This window comes from Numenius arquata, chromosome 8 (genome assembly GCF_964106895.1).
Source record: "Numenius arquata chromosome 8, bNumArq3.hap1.1, whole genome shotgun sequence".
NCBI classification, from domain to species: Eukaryota; Metazoa; Chordata; class Aves; order Charadriiformes; family Scolopacidae; genus Numenius; species Numenius arquata.
The window spans coordinates 37,499,964-37,522,252 of record NC_133583.1 but is presented as its reverse complement, the minus strand read 5'-3'; the positions used below and the strand labels follow the sequence as shown (position 1 = coordinate 37,522,252).

At 36.5% G+C, this 22,289-nt stretch overlaps 1 long non-coding RNA gene across 1 annotated transcript in view; it reads left to right on the top strand.

The window, feature by feature from the left end:
* LOC141467770 (uncharacterized) overlaps window positions 1-20,218 on the top strand; it is a 63,564-nt gene extending 43,346 nt beyond the window's left edge. Inside the window, exon 4 of the long non-coding RNA XR_012463334.1 lies at window positions 18,178-20,218. This is a non-coding gene — a long non-coding RNA (uncharacterized lncRNA). The remainder of the gene's footprint in view (window positions 1-18,177) is intronic.
* The last annotated feature ends 2,071 nt before the right edge of the window (window positions 20,219-22,289 follow it).

Sequence of the window (22,289 nt, the reverse complement as noted above, 5' to 3'; positions counted from 1 at the left end):
TCCACTGAAATTTGTTGCTCAGACGGCTGCAATACTTCATTCATCACATAGCCAAGACTCCTGTTTACACCAAAAAAATTTTAGAGCTACAAATAGTACAGAGCCAGACAAAAAACTTTCATGGAGAATTTAAAATTAAAATATAGGATATGGTTAGGGAGTCAGAAATAATGTGCTTTAAACAAACTAACTTGTAAATTAGATCAGGTGGGATTTTTTGTTTCTTTTCACAGAATCACATGGGGTTGGAAGGGACCTCCGGAGATTTGTTTTGGTTTTTTTTTAATATAAGATTTTTTTTATTTCCACATTCAGGAAAATAATCCAGAGGTACTGAAACACTATTTTCCAAAGGTAGATTTTTATTGACCTGTACATATGTACAGTTATTCACAATAACAAGTACTGATTAAATAATTTGCATTTTGAGAGCATCTTAAAAGAGAATGTATTCAAATTTCTAAACAATTGTGTGACAAAATCAGAGGCATTTCTTCTTCTAAATTATTTTAACAAAGAAGGTAGACTAGTCATATGAAGTCACTAACAGAGCTAGGTCCTGAATCCAGATTTTTGGCCTGCATTTAAAACTTTTTTTTTCATCTCAAAAGCCCAAAGAAAGCTGTTTCAAGGTCACAAAACTGCATTTTGGGGGTGTCTGCTCCTATAAACTGGTCTCCTGCTTGCAGTTCTCAAACAGCCAGGTCCACTTAAGGTGAAAGGATTTATTTATCTAAGGAAGAATTTTCAAGATTTCATGGTTTCCTATTTTCTGCAATGCAAAGTATGTGCAGTTCATCAGTCTGAACACTCAGACTCTCAAGTTAGTGTTTCAAAAGTATTCACAATAAGAAAAAAGATTCATATTATTAAATTACAGTCAGCTAATTTTATTCTGTATTGGCTTATTTCTTATTTCTAATGCCATATGCAAAATAAAAAAATTTGGCTTTTTTTTTTCCTTATTAAAGGCGAAGTCTCAACTCAGAAGAGCTAAATACCAGGAATCCATTTACTTTTTTGAACATGTTCTAAACTTGCCAAGATTATCTAGCACAATTGAATATATTCAGCAGTCCAACTAAACTTTTAAAAGTGTTTCCACTAGATGGGGGTGAGAAAGCTGAGAAAATCAGCCTACAGGTTTTTTTTGAAATGTTGAAATTATTTTACTTTTTTCTAAGTCAAAAGAATATTTTTTTTATTTTAAGAGTGAGCTAGCTTCTTTATTTCTTTTATTTTTCCCCTCTAATGTAATGTCTTTTATTCCCCTCCTGCACTCAATTTTAAACATCATCCAAAGCTACAATGATTTGACATTGGATAGTAGAGTATGAAAGCAAAACAAAACCCTGCCCAGCTCTTCACTCATTCCTTCTCACAGTGCAACATCTACAACAAAAACCCCAGCACACCATAGGCATTGGAGAAAGTTATGCACATATATGAATATCCCAAATGTAATTTCGTTTTTTTCTAAAATGTCAATAGTCAAAAGGACATAGTTATTATTCCTGACCTTTAGGACAAAAAGCTCAGAGCATCCTTAGGATATAAAAGTTCTTCTCAAACATCTGACAAAAAACATGTAGAAGTAGATCTACTTTAAATTCTGAAATATCTTTATCAACAGAAGTGCCTCTGAAGTAGTTCCATCAAGCCTCATAGATATATATACTCACAAATGACTGAAATCAGAGAGACTACTGAAATAAGTGAGGTCAGAGAGGACCTCAGCACTTCACCTAGTACAAAGTCCTGCTCAAACCAGATACCAGCCTCTGCTGACATGTCAGTAATAATCTGAGACAAAACTGTAAACATTTATCTCATAACAACTCTATGCACAGGCTTACGTAATCAGCCAATGACTAAAAGTGGAAGAACATCTACATTTTAGCTATGGAGTTTAACTGTTCTTTGTGACTTATGGTCTCCATAGTAAAAAGAAATAGCTGTGGTATGTCAGATTCTACCCCATGGTTACTCTTGGTAAATGATCTCAATTTAGTCTAGACCATTACATAATAGTATATTAGATGATTTAGTAATGAATCTAGCCATGGATGATCCTTTGAAGATACTTTTAGTTTTTGCATTGCTTTAATCTGACCACATTAATCAATGCCTTAATAATATTTAGTTTATTTTAAATTAACGTCACTCACTAGAGGCTCTTCAGAAGTTGGTGCAGTCAGCCTGGGGTGGATTCATTCCAGGTATTGATGGTTTGTTCTGATAATTTGATCCGAAATTCCTCCTTGCACAGAAGTCACTAGCCTTTCCTAGCTTCAACTCTAAACATCAGCATAAAAATTCCTATTTAACTTCATTAAGGGCAAAGTAACATTGGGCCCTTCTGAAAACCTACTCTGAAGACATACTGTTTAGCCCAAAGCTACCCCTAGAACAAATCACTGTTCATAAGTGAACATGACAACCCTCCATAAGTATCTAAAATATACTAGGCTTGATTGCAGAAGATCTCCAGTTCTTAAGTAAAGAGTTTGCCTCCTTTAGTTGGTTCAATAAAGATTTTGATCTCTGGCCTTTAAATAAGGGTAAAAATACTAGGTATTCTCTTCAGACATCTGCTTGAAAAGATGTGGTATTACATGACAAAGATTTAATTCATGCTTGACTGCTAGCAGGCTGTAATTTGTATTTCAGGTATAAAATGAAAGAGCTTACTGGGAAGCACTAGAATACCTTCCCCTCTATCCCTGCTCTGGACTGGGAAGTCAGGTCTATTTTTAAGCTTACTGATATGTCCCTGTTGACATCATCAATAGAAATGGACTGATTATGACAGAATAGGAAAAAAACTTCATTTAAACACAAACCAAAACTAAGTGAGAATCAACTTTACCCTCTGTTTCCCTTCTTACAAACCACAAATCTCAAGTTAGACTATCTATTTCCATGATTGTCAGGGATGCTAATAATTAAATATATTCTATCTTATACCTTGTTATATACGTACTTTCATATCTTCTTCCTTTTTAAATCAAGAAAAATACTATTTATTATTCAATATAGTATATATCAAAGTGAAATAGGTATACTACTTTTCTAGTACATGCATTCTTCAGTACTTGTATAGACAGACAAACAATTAAATGCTTAAGTCAGTAAATTTTCAAGCAGATATTATTTATAGAGTGCTGATGGAAACAAACCTTTACAAAAAAACATGCAAAAATATTTTGGTTTGCTTCTCGACAACTAGAAATTTTTGGCTCTGGGAGATCCAGCAAACAGACAAAACCACTTTTCACTGTAAAATCCTTTTCACTCTTTACCAAATGAGTAAATGTCTATTATGCTTGTGTTTCAAAGATCCCCCTTTATTCAGATCTGCTCACATTTAGTCATGTTCAGTGACCAAATTTTGATTTTCCCAATAAAATATCTCTATGTGCTCATTTGCTTTAACTATTTCAGACATTTTCTTGCTTTCTCTAAATAAATTCCTTGCCCCCTTCCATTTTTCAACTTGCATGCAAGGGTAGCACAGTCATCTGCAGTACCAAATCCATATATTCAAAAATCCAGCCACACATGTTTAATTATTCCTTGCATAGGCAAATAACAAGCATCTATATTCAGAGGTTTGTGATGGGACTGAAGGGGACAATGAGATAAAAAACTATCTGTCCACTCTGTGCTTTTCACTGCTTATCATCACTCAAATTCATAGGACTGCAGAGAAATTTCTAGCAGGGCTACTGTACCTATGATATTTAAGTACTGTTGTAGATTTAATTATATGAAAATTAAACAAATTAGAATAAAATTTAAGCTACTACAGCAGAGAGTTTCCATATCAGTTTAATAACTACTTTTATAATCAGAAAATTTGCCATAGATACTCTCTAGATTGAACATTAATTAACATAATCTGTGAACTATTTTGCTGAGCTCATCCAGAGACCTCTTTTTAAGCTGCAAATTTTGAGACACAGTTTTAATCACGTGCCTGACAGTTAAAACATTTCAATTTTCATTATTAAGTACCTAAGCCTGATTTGAAGGAAATATGGACAGACAAACTTCAGGAAGAAAGAAACCAAAACCAACACCAAAGCCATAGAAACATTTAGGCCAGCATTCTGGATCTAAAAAAAGGGCTCTATTGCCTGATCACATCTCAAGTGAATTTCCATGAGAAGTTTAACAAGGAATTATATAAACAGTGCACAGTGAGGTATCTTCAGTTTATAATTACCAACTCGTCATAAGCCACAGACACATAACCCTTTGCGATGCAATCTACATTGCCACAGTTCACAACAGAATAGCTCCTGGGGCTATTATTTCCCTTTTTGCCTCCTTGTAGTACATTTTTGCAACATTTCTGAGTTTTATCATTAACGTTGAGTTGGAAGCATGCTTCTGTTGCAAACTAGTACTCCCCCATAAACTCTTTGTCTCTCACGAAGGGAAAATGTAGGACAGAGCTGCAGTGGTGGGAGAAGAAACAGGGAGGGTGAGGGGATGAAATACACAATCAGAAACAGTAGCTCTACTAGACCTGTATTACGTAGCATCCATCTGAGTCATAACAGCTCTTCAACTGTACCTCATCATAAGCTATTGCGCACCACACCTCTTACAAGAATAGGCATGTTTTCCATGTTTCTGCACTCTTAGTCTCATTTTACATAAGCAACATTTGTTCTCCATTGTCCCAAATTAACGAATGAAAAAAAAAAAAAAATCAAATGAAAGTCAGCAAGATTCATACTATAACACATTTTCACAATGAGTTTTTCCAAGTATACCCAAAGGCACCTAGAGAAGAGTATCTAGATTATTTTCAATTATCTGATCTTCTGACTAAAACAAAAAATATCAGCAAAAACTTTCAGTAATAAAGCAGTCTAACAACATACTCAAGCAAGTGAACATAGATAAGGAAGCTCAAAACACACAGTTAACTCCTCTCAAGGTCAATTGGAAAGGAAAATCCCTTCTTAGAAAGTCCCCATCTAAAAAGGAAAATCCCCCGTTTTAAGACAGACTCTAGGTGATGTACTCAGAGTAGAAGAAAATTGCATAGCACTTTAAGGTTCAACTTTGCAGATAAGCAAGGCTTAGGACTCCCATACGTTGAAGGTGGAATATAACATTTTCAAAATAAAGGTTGTCAAAGGTTTGTTTTGGTTTGGTGGGACTTTTGTTTTGTTGGGGGTTTTTTTGGTTGGTTATTGTTTGTTTTTTTGTGGTTGGTTTGTTTGTTTAAAAAAAAAAAAAAAACCTAGGAGAAACACTGCTTTGATGGTTATAGGTTACTCCCACTAATAATTCTCCATATTAATAACCTTAAAACCAAGAAATCTCTCAGACCTGTTTTCCATTGTTTTAACTCCAGAAAAGAACTTGTAAGATATAACGAGCTTTCTGTTTTCATCTGAGCCATCTGACTACTTGCTGGCAGAGCAATAAATAGAAATAAACTCTACAGTTTGGTACATATGAATATAATTTTCTTTTATCTTCTTAGGTTTACTTTCAGTGTGGCTGAGCTAAAAGCTAATTTGCATAATAAAAATCCTTCTCAGACCCTCAAATTCATATGCTAACATTTTCAGCTATTAAAGTCATATGCATAAATACTGGGTTTGTACATTAGACTTCTAGAATTAGAAGTTGAAACTAAACACTTTTATAATGGGAATAGACTTTGTGGCTCTGGTTTACCTGCTAAACCTCTTCCTGGAGAACTATCCAGCTGGAGAAAACATATCCCGTGTACAGATTTCTTGGCTGTGCCGTGTCACACATCACCCAGGAGGTTTCACTTCAGCAGAAGGAGCAATATCAAGTTAGGCCTTAGAAGAAAGCAGAACATCAAGCAAAGAATATATTAGCCGCTTAGTTAAGGACAAGAAGAGGCAACCAAACCCCACAATCATTACATCCGTTTCCTAACTGAGGAGGAAGAGAGGAGGGGAAGCTGTAAAGATAGGTTAGAGCAACCAAAGGACTGAAGTTATAGAAATAATAAATATTGTTATTATTTTCCAAGCATCTATACCCAAAATATCTATAGAGATTTATAACTAGGCAGCAGCTATATACATTGCCTAAAGCACTACCCACATAGGAGGACTCTCAGAAATCAGCAGGTTGACGAGAGTGCTCCTAAATAAGGAGGGGGAATAGTGAAAGTCACAGGTCTAGAACTTCAGCCTTGAAACATTGGATTTAATGTTGCTGCTATTATAACGATATGACCAGGAACTCTCTCCTGGAGTTTGGCCCTGAAAACACTCCTCTCCCAACTGGCAAAGAAGAAGGGACTTTTACTGCTTCCCTCTCGAGGAGCAGCTTACCCATTCAGGGCATTGAAGACCTAGATTCAAATTCCAGCTTTACCAATGGGATTTTGAACCGAAATCCCTTCCCCCGTACATACAACCAGATATTCTGATTGAGAGATGCTCTCAAATGCCTCCTCAATAAGCTTTCACAATTTGCAAAGAGCAATTAAATATTCAGCTGGCAACAGGGAATATGCTTAGCTACAGTTTGGTAATTGAGACACGAACTTCCCTCGTCTTTAGGATTTGCTCCAATGACTGCTCATAGGAGCAGAAAGCACAGGGGAAGGGAACTGGATGCTCCTTCAGCCTGTTGTGCAAGACATGCCAAAGTGCGGTCAGCGGGGCACTTCTGCAGAGGGGTGCTCAGTGCCAGCCTGGCCTAAGCAACGGGGCAGCTATTTTGGTAGCCAGGGGCTTTGGGCACCTTCATAGTGAGACAAGCACTGAATAGCGTGTTTTGAGAATTCAGATTTTGAACTTGGGTACTACGTGCTAGTAAAGCCAGCTGTGGAACACATTTAAGCAAAATAATGCAGCTTGATCAGATTTACACTAGGGTAATTTTGTAATGATTGTTTTAAATACTTACTAGAAATTATTTGCATATTCAAAGTGTGATTGGAAAATTCATTCTGTTCTTTCTTATAAAATGAAATGGCTCTCGGTATTTTTGGGAAGGTTCCTGGATTCTGTAAAAAACTGGAAATGCCATGAAGTTGCATTTATGATTGTGAAAAGGATTTGTTTGCACATCAGTTTCAGTATTACTTTTTCTGATTAATATTACACCATTTTAATTTTCAGTACGCCAGCTCTGTACAGACATCATCTGTTTGGTGAAAGCTGGGGGCAGCTGAACTGCTTTATAGGTACTCTGCTGGTTGGCATTCTGTGCATGTGCAAGGCAGTTTGATGTTGATATTTAGACTTGATTGGCAGCAAAATACGTTATTTAAAATAGAAGAATTTCTAATTTCACTAAACTTAAGTCTTGGCGAGTGAAGAGCTGAATAACAAGTACCACAGTAGCTGAGCATAAAGGCATTGCATGGAATATAAGATACCAAAAGGAAATAAAATAGGACCTTGCTACCATTTGAGACCAGAGACCAGTTTAACCCTGCAGGACGGCAAGACATTTGTTACGTAACAGCAACTTCAGATGGCGTTTTTAAATCCTGCCATCTTTTCACTGAAGAACAGAAGATTAGACTTCTACAGACTCTGAGAGACAGGGAGGGGAGCCAGCAGTGATATTTTGCACAGAGTGACTGATTTCTGGCACCATCTAGCTTCTCTGCATCAGGAATCTGGCAGCCTGGTAGGTGCTTTTAAAAGATGTTGATGGAATAGTTGATACTAGTGCTATACAAAGGCTCAAAACAACACAAGTAAGAATAAGAAAGAATAGGTTCTAAGCCCCAAAATTGCATTAATTTTTCCTTGGTTTTTTTTTTTTTTTTTTTTTTTTTTTAATAAAGAGAGTGGGGAAGAAAATCCTGGGCAGAATGCCAAAGACATTGTTCATCATTCAGCCTCTGACTATGCATCTCTGACAAACATCTAATATATACCAAACATTTCAGACACAAAGAAGCCTGTGCAAGACTGTTAGTTCTTAATTTTCATGAGACGCGGTATAATCTGCAAAGTACAAATTTTTTTTGACCAATAAAACTATCCTGTTTCCACTCAGAATTGCAAAACTCCAATGAGTCTTTGTAATTACAGTGAATTTGTACTTATTCACTACCCTTATAAGGATTTTTGAACTATAGAAACTAATTCATCACCACCAGTTTTGTATGAAAAACTGCTGATGATTTGAGAAAAGCAGCCATGTTTTGTTGCTGAACGTCAAAATGGAATCACTTGATAAGATGTACAAGCTTTCAATGCTTGTGCACTGTAAAATTTTGCAGAACCATATTTACTTGTCAGTATAAAAACATATTTACAGATTTATACCCTGGGAAACGAGAAAGGAAGACAAATAAGGTTGGTTTATGTCCTCAGTAGAGGAGAAAAAGGTGTTGAAAGAGGAAAAACAAAATTCTTACTGGACTATACCAGGCAAGCAAACGTACTCTCTCCAATTCAGAACCTTTTTTCAATTTGCACAGTGAAACTTTCTCTCCATTTGTCTGAAATCACCTGAAACGTGCTTTCAGAGCTAATCCCTTCACGTTTGGTTTACTTATCGTAGGCCCAACCAAAGCAAGGATTCTTAAATGCATACCCAACTCACTTTCTCATTTATTTGGTCTTTTCAACTACATGCATGCACAGCTACTGAAATAGAAAAATTAGCTGCATTTACACACAACTAATATATACCAGTTTCCTAGTGGAAAGAATGGAACACAGTTACATGCCTTTTCCTATAATCCACTTAGAGTGATATTTCTCTGCCTCTCCCTCAGTGTCTTGGCTCAACATACTTCATCTGCATAGACATACTTTTCTGAGTAAAGAGGTCTAGGGTTATTCTGCTCTTGATTCATTCACGATCAGCCTTTGTGTTTTGTGATTACATCCAATAACTGAAGCGTAAATGCAAGGGAGACATGGTTGCCTATTTGCTTTAATTGTAACAAAGTTTTCTTTAGAGGAAAAAGTCTTACATTCTCTTCTCCCTAGATATTTAGGGGTTTTTAGACTTTTCACTTCTTTTGATTATACAAGAGTATGAAGGACATATTTTCCACAGCATAGGGACAGCTGATGTCTGAACATTAGCAAGTCAATATTTGATGTGGCATGTATAAGACTATCCAAGTGGGAAGGAATTTCAAGAATTAGATCAAAGTAAGAACTAAAACGAACCCAATAAACTGCAGGCAAAAGTCCAAACTGAAGTTTGAAACTACTCTCAAAGTCAGCACCTGTTATTTGAAGGCGCATTAAGCTCATTGAACAATTACAGATCAAAATGGAAAAGCAAGTACAACAAAATTAAGTAATGGGAACAAATCAGAGAAATGTTCATAAAGGGGAAAAGAAAACTGGGACATCTGTCAACAGCCTACATCTTGGATGTCTGTTAATGGTTTTATATTCAGTTATACATTATTCAATTGTAATTGCTACAAAGTGTGAGAGTCTATATAGTTTGGATGAGCCACAGATACTAGAACTAGAGAATCTTAGGCTATCGCATAGTGTTCATCTGAAAGATAAATTACATTAAAATTAACACATTTATATGCTGTTGCCCTTTTCAGTGCTGCACGAAAGAAAGCATTGGAATTTTTAGCAGAAATTCCACTGAGTGTCAAGGGAAGGGAATCTTTCGAAATCCCTTAGTCCTTTTGAAGTTCTCTGCATGTAGTTTCAGAGTAACATATTGTTTTAAAAAGACTGGAAGGTAATTTTCTAGGAAGTAGTAAAAAACTTTCACTAAGCCCTTCTCCCTTCCTTTTTCCTAATGGGCTCTTACGAACAGCTAAGCAAAGTGGCTTGCACATACATAAACACACATGTGCACACACATAAGCTCTTGGCTACCTATGTTTGTGGTGATTTACTTCAGTGGCAGCATGTCCAATCCAAAATTGTCTGCCCCATAGCTCCTGAAGAAAAATGCTATAGTTGGTTTTATTGAAGATGTTATGACATTGCTCACATCCTCTTTCTAGACAGCAACTCTGCTGTTTTCTTCCATATGGAGTTAGATTTCCTGGCATGAACGCATGCAAACCGCCACTCCAGAAGTCAGACATGACCTTCCTCCCTACTTGTATGCTCATGTATCAATAAAATAAGTTGCAAACTTAGCCAAAAAAAAAAAAAAAAGAAAAAGAAAAAGAAAACCCCACATCCAGCAAGGACTGGAAGGACTGGATTTATGTGAATATTTTCAGAAGACACTTATATTATGCAGGTAATCCAATATAATCATAAACAGCTGAATGAGATTCTGATCCTGACCTTCAGGTACCCAAAACAGGTGCTTGAGATTAAGCATTGGAAAGAAGGTGAAGAGCAGAGGAGAGGGGAAAAGTGTTAAAAGTATTATAGGAATGGAGTAATGCTACCCTTATTTTTGATATTTGGGAGGAGTTTGTCATGACTACAGTAGCCCACGCCCTTTCTGCACTGAATAATTCCTAGCATTTCTGTATCACCACATCTCAGATACACAAATTGAAGACTTAACTTTCTAATCTTGCAAGTGTGGGCAGAGAGAAGGAAGGAGAGAGCAAGAAATACCAGTAAGTTTCCCCTCCCCTTACCCTCGCATTACTGAATGGTACTTCTCTCTCTCTCTCTCCAAATACCCGAAGAATTCACTGCCTCTGCACTAGACAGAGGGGAAGACTGAAAGGAAACAAATTATTTGTATACACATCATAATTTGTTTTTCTTTTTTTTTTTGGTGTGGTTTTTTTTTGTTTGTGGTTGTTGTTTTGGTTTTGGTTTGTTGTTTTTTTTTTTAAATATAACTTTAAAATATATTTTATATGTTTATTTCTCAAATAGCAGGGGTAAAATTGTAGTTCCAGAAGAAAAAGCGACCAGGATTTGTCACTCTGTTATTGTCTTGCTTAATGGATTTTATATATTAGAGAAGAATCTACATCTTAGAAACCATTTGTCTTCAATTTCATTCCAGTTTTTGCCCTAGGAGAGGTGGGACAAATTTCTAAGATTTTTAACAGCTCTTTATTCTCCTTCCTCACTTCACAGTGCCTTACATTACATTAACAGTGCTGTGAACAGCATATGACAACAATACTGAGCTATTATGCAAGACACTCAGACTAGACTCTCATACACCAATTAAGCATGATCCACATTTCACAATGAGAAAAATAAATTCCAGAGACTTGAACAGACTGGTTATATCCTTTTTTTGGTCATATTATATTCTTCCTTCCATCCTATTCACTAATTTATTTCTTTCTCAGTCTCATACCTTTCTCCCCAAACCTTAAGCCACATTATTTGGAACCTTAAACTAGTTTCAATCAGTGGCATGAGGTCAGTGATCACATCCATGGGACTGGCAAGATTAGAATGTATTTATCCCAAGTCCGAGTGCATTGCCCTATTCAGACAGCTATGCTGCCTGCTAGTTATCAGGTTGAATTGAAAACAAAAGTTATATTAAAAGACAGCAGGATCATTATTTCTCCTTTCTGCCCCCCTCCTCAAGTGCCTGAGGTCATTTTCCACAACAAAAATAAAAGCCCTTCTTGGAAGTGTTTTTGTGCTAAACAGCAGTGGTTAATTTCTTGCAACTAATTAGTTATTCAAGTGAAAGTATAATGATCCTCCAACATGATTGAAAGTGCTTCAACTGAGTTTCCTGCTAACAGCATACTTCTAGAAAAGACGCAATAAATCAGCGGGGTTATGGAAATCTTTAAACAAAGCAAGTCTACGACAGGAACCTATTAAAGATATAGCTATGTAATATTTATGTACCTAGCTGACGTGCTTTTAACCTAGCACTTTCAGCTATAGCTTTTTAGCACCTGGGTCGTATTCACTAAGAATTAAATTCACCCTAGCTGCTAAAAGCCAGTATAGTGTCTCTGCATTAGGTGTTTGGCGTGCACAGTCACCATAGGTCCCAAGTGATAGAGCCTTCCCAACGAATGGAATTTCAACCAGATTTTTCTAAAGAAAAATACAAACAGAACACCTTTAAGTAGCAGAAGAATTCAGATCTGTGAGCCTCAAATTCCCTGATAACCCTTAAAAAGAAAATTGGTAGGTACCTAAGGAAGAGAAGTTTTATAAATCCAAGGAGGTATTGATGTGGAAAACAGAACTTCTCAGAACAGCCACTGTCACCTATGGTTGTTCAAATTATGGTTTTTTGAGTAAGAGTAGTTACTGAGATGGTAATAGCAGATCTCTAGAGATTTTTAGAGAAGGTGCTGACTGCATAAAATGCCATCCACTTCCTAAAAAAAAAAATTAATTAATTACAGGTTGGTTAAAAAGTATTAGGTGCTGCAGAAAAGAAAGACTTATATAGAAATACATTTTGATAATGTTTGAGCCTTCTGGATCTTACAGACATACAAATCTGATGCCCTTAAATTTCCAAAAGGAAGAGACATTTCCTTTTCTTCCATCACATTAAACTGTGCCTGCACATGTGTTTACATGTATTTTTAAAACACATAAGCATCTGTGAAGCAAATGGAATGGTTTAATAGTCTCCACTTTCTTTAACTATACATGCTTTCCTTCATCCCATTCACTCATTTACTTCATTGCCATTCTCCCAGTCAGTCTTCCCACAGTTTGGAGAGACAGAATTTGGATTCACAAACCAGTTTCAGTCAAGGTCCCAAACACTGCTTTATTTCCTGGCCTACTCTTTCATACTGCATCAGATGGCTGCAAAAAGGGAAACCTCACTGCTGTGGGGCTGGAAAAGGGAAATTTCAGGAAGGGGTGTAGGAACTGCAGTTTTCTGGGACTCTGGGAAGGGCAGAGGAAGCAAGAGGGTTACAAGAAATTAGCAGGAAAAGGTAATTTAAGGACAGAAAGAGACCAAACATCACTCCCCTTCCAAGAAAATTATCTTTGCTCTCACCATAGGTTTTTTGGGCCAATGACCACTTTCAACTCACACTTTCTGTTGGAAAAATAAATTAGGAGTCCAGTTTAATTTTGTCAATAGAAAGTTTAAAGTGGTCACTGGAGCACAAAGTACTTTTCAAAGGGCAGCTGAGCTCAACAGGGACACGGAGGAGGATGTTGAGTGCCACAAAAATACAGGCAGATTAAAAACATTAAGGGTGCAGCATTTTTCAACAACAAACATAAGGCTTTAATAACAGTTCCTACAATCTTGTATCTATTTATTGTGGGCTATTTTTCTTTAGAAGAATATCTATTACTTAAAAATGCCGTTGCCAGGGCAGAAAATAAGTCGTTTGTGTGTGTTGGTCTTTATAAAAAAAAAAAAAGGCCTAACAGAAAAGAGTAAACGAAGTAGGCATTTGCTCCCTGAATACACAGAATTATGCTTCGCATTTGCGCTGCAAATCATTGGATTCAGTACAAGTAACTGTAGTGCAATGGGTTTTGCTATGCTAAATATTTAAACTGTGTGCCCAGTCCTTCAAAGTCTGAGCTTATTCTGTGTTCAGAGCTTTGTAGGGTTGAGTCAATAGCATATTTGTTTTGAATGGTTGTTCCTAGATAACAGTAACAAAAAATCCAAAACTTGTTTACATCATTTAACATGCCTAAAAGCTTAGCTCAAAACACTAAAAAAACCAAACGCCAAAGAAGCAAGCAGAAAATGCCATTCTTTAGAATGATCTCTGCCATGAAAAGTAAGAAGTTACCCCATCAAAAGGCAAAAAGTAGGTTTTGCCAACTCTGGACCAAAAACTGTTTTGTTTTTAAACTGGAGCAATTACTGGCATAAAAAGATTTCAAGTAATTTCCTCTTCTCCCTGAAGATAGCCATGAGCCTTTCTACTACCCCAGACTGCACGTTGTAGTGATTGCAAGATAGGCATATCTTGTGGGTCCTAAGCAGTAGCCTTTATTTATCAGAGCATACAGAATATGTGACAGACTCAAAACAAAGCAAATCAGACAATTCCATCACTCTTATGAAAACTTTGTTCCCATCTGAGCAGTACCTTCAGCTCTAATAGACAGATGTTATATCAGCTATTTAGCAAATGCCCCTCTACTATTTTCTCAACTCATATTGATATATTAATAAGATTTCATCAACGTGTACACACAGACACCCATGGAGTGTTCATTATACTTTCAAATTGCATTTGTCTAACTTCTGTAAAGTGTGGTGATATTTTTAGGAACAAAGATGAAGCATAATCTCTCATCTGTTTCAAATTACACATGAAAAATGCTACAATAGCAACAAATAGATTTTCATGCAGAAATTTCACAAGGGAAAAAATGCAAGAATGCCAAAATACAAATACAGTAAAAGAAATAATGCAAACAGTCAATGATTTACCATCCTTACTTTTTCAGAATTGCAGTTCTAGCTGAATGCTGTCTGCCTTTAGTTAGTATCCAGTACCTTGTAATAAACACAGTATTTGAAAACATATTTTTTCATATCTACATGCTACCTAGAAAGCTTCTGATACTTACTCTGGAAGCAGAGAACCCAGAAAGGTGCCTCTTTTCCAGTGAAGACAAGATTTCCTCTCTAAGGGCCTGGGGCAGCGTGCTTCAAATGCTAATAGCTTGAGTTGGGTGCAATAGCCCTATATTGTTTATATAGCACTTCACATGTTCAAAGTGCTATGAGATATCAGCCATCACTACACTTTTATGAGGCTGTAAGTATTACCCACTAAACATTAGGGTTCAAATGACTTGCTCTTGATCAAAAGAAACTTTGTGCAGCAGTACCGTAATTATTTGAATTTGGTAGTTCTCACAGTCCATTCCTATGGAGATTCAGAAAGATGAGGGGGAGGGGATATTAAAGCCAGTTGCTACTGCACTCTGCTCTGGCAGCGAGGTACAGACACATGGAGAATCCCTAAGCTGGCTTGGACTCAAACAGCACCTTTTCTGGTAACTTCTAAAAAGAATTAAACATCAAAAGCAGAAATTAAACAAAATGTTTTAAAATCATAGAATAGTTTGGATTGGAAGGGACCTTTAAAGGTCATCTAATCTAACCCCCCTGCAATGTGCAGGGACATCTTTAACTAGATTAGGTGGCTCAGAGCACTGTCCAACCTGACCTTGAATGTTTCCAGGGATGGGGCATCTACCACCTCTCTGGGCCACCTGTTTCAGTGTTTCACCACCATCATTGTAAAAAATTTCTTCCTTATATTTAGCCTAAATCTAGCCTCTCAGTGTAAAACCATTACCCCTTGTCCTATCACAACAGGCCCTGCCAAAAAGTCTGTTCCTTTCTTTCCTGTAGGCCCCCTTTAAGTACTGAAAGGCCGCAATAAGGTCTCCCCAGAGCCTTCTCTTCTCCAGGCTGAACAACGCCAACTCTCTCAGCCTGTCCTCATAGGAAAAGTGTTCCATCTCTCTGAAAAGCCTCAGCATGTGTTTCTGAACATATGCATTTCATATAGTCACTGTGAAGAACCTAAAAGACAATGAACAAACTGTACTGAAATAGTCCAAAAATTTTAAGGTGGGGATCCCCATTCATTCTGAAGTAGTTTGTTTGTTTTTTAAACTAAGGGGCTAAGTAAGCAAATTAAAAGTAATCAGCCCATTTTCTGCAGGTAAAGAACTATAATCTATTATATAACACTTAAGTACAGGAGTACTCAACTACTTTTAGAAATATAGAATATTTTTAGTCTCTGTTTTTATACATACTTTCATTCTATGAAAATTCAATTTCTATGCTGACATTTGTAAGTTTAACCTCAAAATATCAAGTCTCCATTTCCCATAAAATAAATACAAAGACAATATTGAAAAACAACTAATGAATCCACAGTCTTGGTACATATGACAACCAAAAAAATGCTTGACAAACATTAAAGAGGATGCATCCTGAAGATTCTTCTCTTTATAGCTGAAAACACTTAATGTAGAAACAGTAACACTGAGACTGAAAAAAGACAGAGAGAATAAGAAAACTCTTATCCTCTGCCTTTCCATCCAGCACCCATCCTGTCATACGATATTGTCTTTCCCACATCTTACATGAACTTGTACACAGTTTGGTTTCTACACATACCATATGTTTTCTAAGTGCAGCTTCACAGTTATTGGCCTTAGAATCTTGCCTACAGGATCCCATGAGAAATAGATCGTACTACTAAGACAAAAATGTAGACCCTTACATGCAATCCAGATTCAAATAAGAAAAGGGTGCCCATTTAAGGGTATCACAGGAAGGAGGAGGGTAAGAAATTCCCTTCAAAGGCAGTAATGACTATGGAGAATTACTAACAGAACCTGTTGTGGTTTAGCCGAGTTGATCATGTCGCTGTTAATATTTACACCCTCTATCGTACAATTTCCATTTGACATTTTTTGGGTACAGGCCACACAGAACTTTGTCAGACTGCACTTGCAATTTCTACTGTTTTGACTTACGTAACCTGAAAAGTTGAATTACTGAAATATTTGCTAAACTATTAAATTTTAAACAATTTTGGTAGGTGAGCATTACTTCATGGATTTTAATGTAAGAAGCAGTTACTGTGCTTCCATCTACTGATCTAAAGAACAGACGTTTACATATGATTTATGGACACCAAATTATGTGCATATCTTCCATAAATAGCAATGTGTTCCAGTAACAAAGAGTGGAGAATTGTCATCCAAAAGGCTGGGAAACTGCAGGCCGTATTAGAATTTATTCACCAATTTCTTGGCTTTAAATAAAAAACAAAGCCTATCGGTCCAGTACCGCAATCCTTTATGTCGGAAAAGCTCTTAGAGTTTCAAACAGGACTAACAACAGGAAGTACTAAATTGCGGAGTCAGGCTCAATAGCTCAGATACAGAAGTCTGTATAGAACACATGAATGCCCCTATGATTTATTAAAAAAGAGTAACAATTTTTACCAATTTTGAGGTACAATAAGCTTTGGCTTTTTATTACTGCCTATATTGCCTTGGGTATTTTTACATTAAATTTTGTTTTGGAAATATCTTTAATAACAAAATTTAACAAAATACTAATCAGGTAAAATCCTAATGGGCAAAACATAGCTTTGAAGTCTGCAATTAAATTATTTCTGGAATTGCAATCAAGTATTTGATTGAACTAATATTTTTGCTGCTCCTCACATTTGTTCTGTTCTTAAAATTAGCTTGGCTAATCAGCACCTCGCCTCATAGCCTCCGTTGTGGACATGTAATATCATCTGATGGGTTTAATTTCAAGAGCAGCCAATTTTTGGACACAGAATTGCTAAAAAACTTAGTCAAAAGCTACAGACACATAAACTAGCATACCTGGAGATGTTCTAGTCTCTGGGCCAGCAGAACTCTGACAGGACTCAACAAACTGCAGATTGCTCTGTGATGGCTATGTGTGTCAAACACGTTTTGATTTAGTTTAAAACACAGCCAAGATATTTCTCCCCCCTCTTATTACATGGGCAAAACCCAGGATGATTATGCATAACATTAGATTTCTTCATACCATAATGGACATAAAGCAGCCTTGCAGAATGCAGAATTTAAACAAGGCAATCACAATTTTCCCTCATCTCTCAGGTTGGCATGCACTAGTGCTTCAACAGGCTGCTATTTTTCTCCAGAGATGGCTGTACTACAGTAAATGGTGAAATACTTCCTAAACTATCTTTGTTTTCCAACAGAGATTTACAACGATTTTTCCATAGATTGGAGGCAACATGAAAACATTGCGATTTGCTAGTTGGATTTCTTGAAAAAACATTGGCCTTAGAAGTACTGTATTAATAATTAGGAGACAATGCTATACTCCAATGCACTGCAGAAACCGCTGTGATTAGTGTTTGTAGAATACAGTGAGAGTCTTAAGACTACAGTGAAGGTTATTGGATTCCGTTCTTAAAGTTTTTACCACCACAGAAGATACGAACACTTCATTTTGTGAGAAAAAGGACTTCCTCTTTATAGCCACACAGAGTTTTTACTTTCCGCATATAACTCAAAGTCATCCAAGAATAAATTGAATCTTTAATAACTACAGTCAGATGGATTTGATTCCTTTTGGGGGAAGCACAGCAGTGTCAATACTTACTGAGCTTTAGTATTACTAATAATTTATTGCAGGTAAAATGTCAATACAACATCAAAATTTGTCATTTGAGAAAGTTTTTATTAAAAAGATGAACACACAACAAAAAATAGAAAAGGTGATAAGAACTGATAGCTGATCATTTTACTTCACTTTTTTTTTTTCCAGATGAGCATCCAGGTGCCAGCTGGTGTAAATGCAGATACCACTGACGTCAATGGAGCTGTGTCAGTTTACACTAGCTGAGAATCTGATCCCAAGTGTGTTAGTGCCATTTTTAGACACTGCCACTGGAATTCACTTTTGCAACACAATTAAAAATACATCCACGCATTGCATTTTTTTCCTGTCCCCAAGTGTATAACTGGAAGCCTGTTAACAGACTGTGGGAGAGGGCAAGTGGGAGGTGGAAGTAGCCAACAACTGTATCCAAGAGATAACTTTGCAATATGACTATTAACACTATTGTTCTGTTGTCTTCCTTATACACAAATGAATATTTGCTTTCAAAAGTCTTAACTCCACCTTTCAGTAACAATTCATTGCCAGCAAAAGAAAAAAATGCTGTAAACCACACAGAGTATCTACCACATAAATATATTAACATACTATTTTAATCAGTGTATAATCTGAATAGGCTGTTTTAATGCATCATTAGGGAAATTATCTAAAATTGTAAGAAGCTCCCCCCAAACTGGGATCTGTGTATTCCCCTAAGTATTTGTTCCTAAGCAATCTCACTGCTGTACAAACAGTAAGATTGTTAAAAGTACTAAAACAGCTGTTTGAAGTAGTCTGCAAGCCAGACCTGTCCAACATCTATCGTTTATATTTCATCACGTGGGGGAGGGAGAAAGAAGAAAGGAAGAGGTGGGACAACAAGCAGGGCAGAGTAGTACTTCACAGTGCCAGCCACCATTTCTAAGTAGAGAGAAGGAGCTTTTATTATAGTTTTACATAAGGCAGCTGTTAAACATGAGTGTACTATCTAACAGTTGCCAGTATTAACCAGTACAATGAAGTTGAATGTTAGTCTTTTGATTCAAGACATCAAGGTCAAAATGGAAAAGCTAACTAATTAGAACCGAAGATGCAGTTCACATAGCATTGAAGTAATTGTCTGTTTTTGCAGCACAACACCCATATCTTCAATTTAGGTCAGGACTTCAAGAGGGGGAAAAAGACTGAAGATGAGATGCTCTACTTCACACAGTTGCCCTCTGGAAGGACTGGCAAAGGCAGTCACTTAAATTAAGTACAGGTCATCAGACAAGATATATAATCTATTCCTAAGACAGGCAGCTCTAGCAGTCCAAATCCCTATGGCCTTTACAGCAACACAACGAACTACTTCCTCATGTACCTCTGTCAATTCATGTTAGGTTCCAATTTTTTTAAAGCGATATTTCATGTACACCGTGACCCTATTGCTCATAGCAAGGAAAGTGTTTTGGTTTATTTATGACCTAGTAACCTTAAATAAAAAAAACATACATCCAATCTCAATGTTCACATAAGCCTGCAGATCTGAAATAAAATTTAAAATAAAGCTGGCATTTGTAACAGCTAGCTAAGCCCAGTAAGGGATTTTAAAAAAAAAAAAAAAATGAAAACCAGATGAGAGAAGATGAAAGCATTTTTACCCTGCATAACCTGCACACATCAGGAATCAAGGCTAGAGCTCAGGAGTACTTTTTTGTGTTTTTGTACTTACAAGTTTCAGCCCATTTCAACAGATGCTAGGTAACCAAGGAAATACTGAGGTTTTTTCCATTATGGGCCAGGGGGTGTGGGGGGATAATAATAACCTGTGAAAGTAATTCCTTCTAAGATACAATCCACCCAGCTGCAAGCTCTACATAGCTCCTCTCCTTCTCCTACACCCCACCCTAACTGCCAGGTATCAGCCAGGCAAGACCCCATATTAAAATACGAAGTGACAGATGGAAGCAGGGAATAAGAGCATAGGAATAAGTACTGAAAGAAATGGCATATAGAAAGAAAGTTTATAATAGGACGGATGTTAAACATGAGTGACCCTAAACCATAAAGTCTACTCATTTAGCTAGAACAACGCTGAACAGATGCAGATGCACAAAAGACTACCGAGTTGGAGAGCCTTATTCTCTCATCACACATGCTGGTGTAAGGAACTCCTTTCATAACATCAACAGAATTAAACTATGGGAAAACCAGTACAAATAAATGGAAAAAAAAAATAAAAAAAAAAGAAAAGAAAGAAGGTTGACTGCCACATTTGGTTAGAGTTCAGATATATTATAATCACAGTGGCTTTCCTAAACAAAACACATCTAATCTACCATAAAGGAGAAAATTAGTTTATTCCAATAAGCTGTATTAGTGACTCTCTGTCCTTTAGACACATTTGATAGAAAGTACAGTTGAGTTAAATGATGTAATAAATATGTCTACATGCAGAGCAATGATTTGTAAGAAACAGCTGGGACAAAGTCCTTGCAATGTTGTTTGTTTACAAAATATATACAGGCAGCACACTTATGACCTCAAGTATTTTGGTGCTGGTTCCCTTTACGCAAGTACCAACAAATTTAATGAAAAAATACAACATTTATAAAGATTTTTAAAATAATCAGAAATTGATGAGAGAATATAAGACATCTTTTACCAAAGATCTATTTAAACAAACAGCAATTCCTGTAAGCCAATGAATCAGTCAATAATTTCAGTGTGGCAAGGTAAGAGTGGACCTAGAAAAAAAGAATTCAGACCAACTGAGCTGCAAGACCACCTTCTACAAGAGAACTCTGCTCACCAATGCAAATAAGGTAAAATTCCTAGGTTACCATGTTTTGTCTTCTGATCCAACCTCTAAAACCCTTCCCCTACAACACCAAAATTGCAACCCTACATATATAGTTCTTTAAATTTTTTATTTAATTATTTTAAGAATGAGGACAATTGAGTTGGAAAACTCAGAAGATTAGGAAAATGTGTTGTGCTACTGTGGAAACCTTTAAGAATAAGTACTTTACTGTGTGATAATCAAGTTCAGAATATGGACAGCATGCTGCTACATAAAAAATACATGAAAAGAAATTTAAGTCATCATTTGCCTTTTTTCCTCCTGAAAACTATAACAGGTTCTGCCTGTATGACAATTTGTAAGGGAAAAAGGCATTCTAAGATGTTCATTGAAAAGTTAAGCCTTCTTAAAAGAAAATGTAGTTTTTGTCATTCCTAAGCAAGTTTAGATCCAATTGAACCATGTCAGCAGAAGAAATTTTACTCAATTGGGCAATCTATAATTGGCAACACTGATTCATAAAACTACTAGCCAGCTCTGTTCATATACGGGATCTTGTGTTTTGTTTTGCTATGAAATTCAGTTTTGTGAAATGACATTAATTCACTTGTGCCTGGACCCCTGACCTATATTGTTAAAGCCTGAATAAGTGAAATATCTTTTCTTTTCATAGAGAGAAGTTTGGAAAACTGCCAGCTCCTTGCACAAAGACTGAAATAGGATGGGCAGAGATGGGTGTTGGTAAGAGAAAAATGACTGAAACTGCATCATCTGTATGATTAAAATCATTGTGTGAATTTTGATTTCCCCCCCTCCTTTCAGACATTTGCGGATGCTGTCAAGTCAATGGAGCTCTGTTGTAGTGGTTGCTTCAGTGAACATTCAACGCTGTCGGTGAGTTTGGAATTAAAGTGAAAACCATCGACCGTTGATTGTACCCTCCAGCTAACCATCCTCCTCCTTGCTTCATGCTTTCAGGCCTTAACACCGAAGATAGCAACCTAACTACCACATGATGTTTCTCCCCCACTCTGTCAAGCTTTACAAAAAAAAGGTCACAATCAACATTCATTGCTGTCGGTGGGTTTAACTATGTGGACAAGCTCACTGAACAATGAATGCAACTGTGGCCCCACATTTTACAGTTGCCATTGAGAGGAACATCAGCTCTGAAAGCAGTAGTGAGAAGCAAACACTTCTTATAGGCTATATTTTTATGGTAAAAAAAATAGTTGGGGATAGTCACTTTTTTCTTGCTTGTTTTTAAGTGTGTTTAACTTAGCTGACTAGAAAAAAAAAAACACCTCACTGCCTCCCAGGGTTAAGCATCATTGAAATGATAGTCAGTATGTATGTGGAAATAAATAACAACATGAAGAACTTTGTGTATATTCACTCCTAAGGACTCTGAGCATAAGAGGAAAGAATAGTTAAATCTCATTTTAACTAGGCGTTGTGGAATAGTTCAAAAATTTCTTCTATGCTTGTCTTAGCA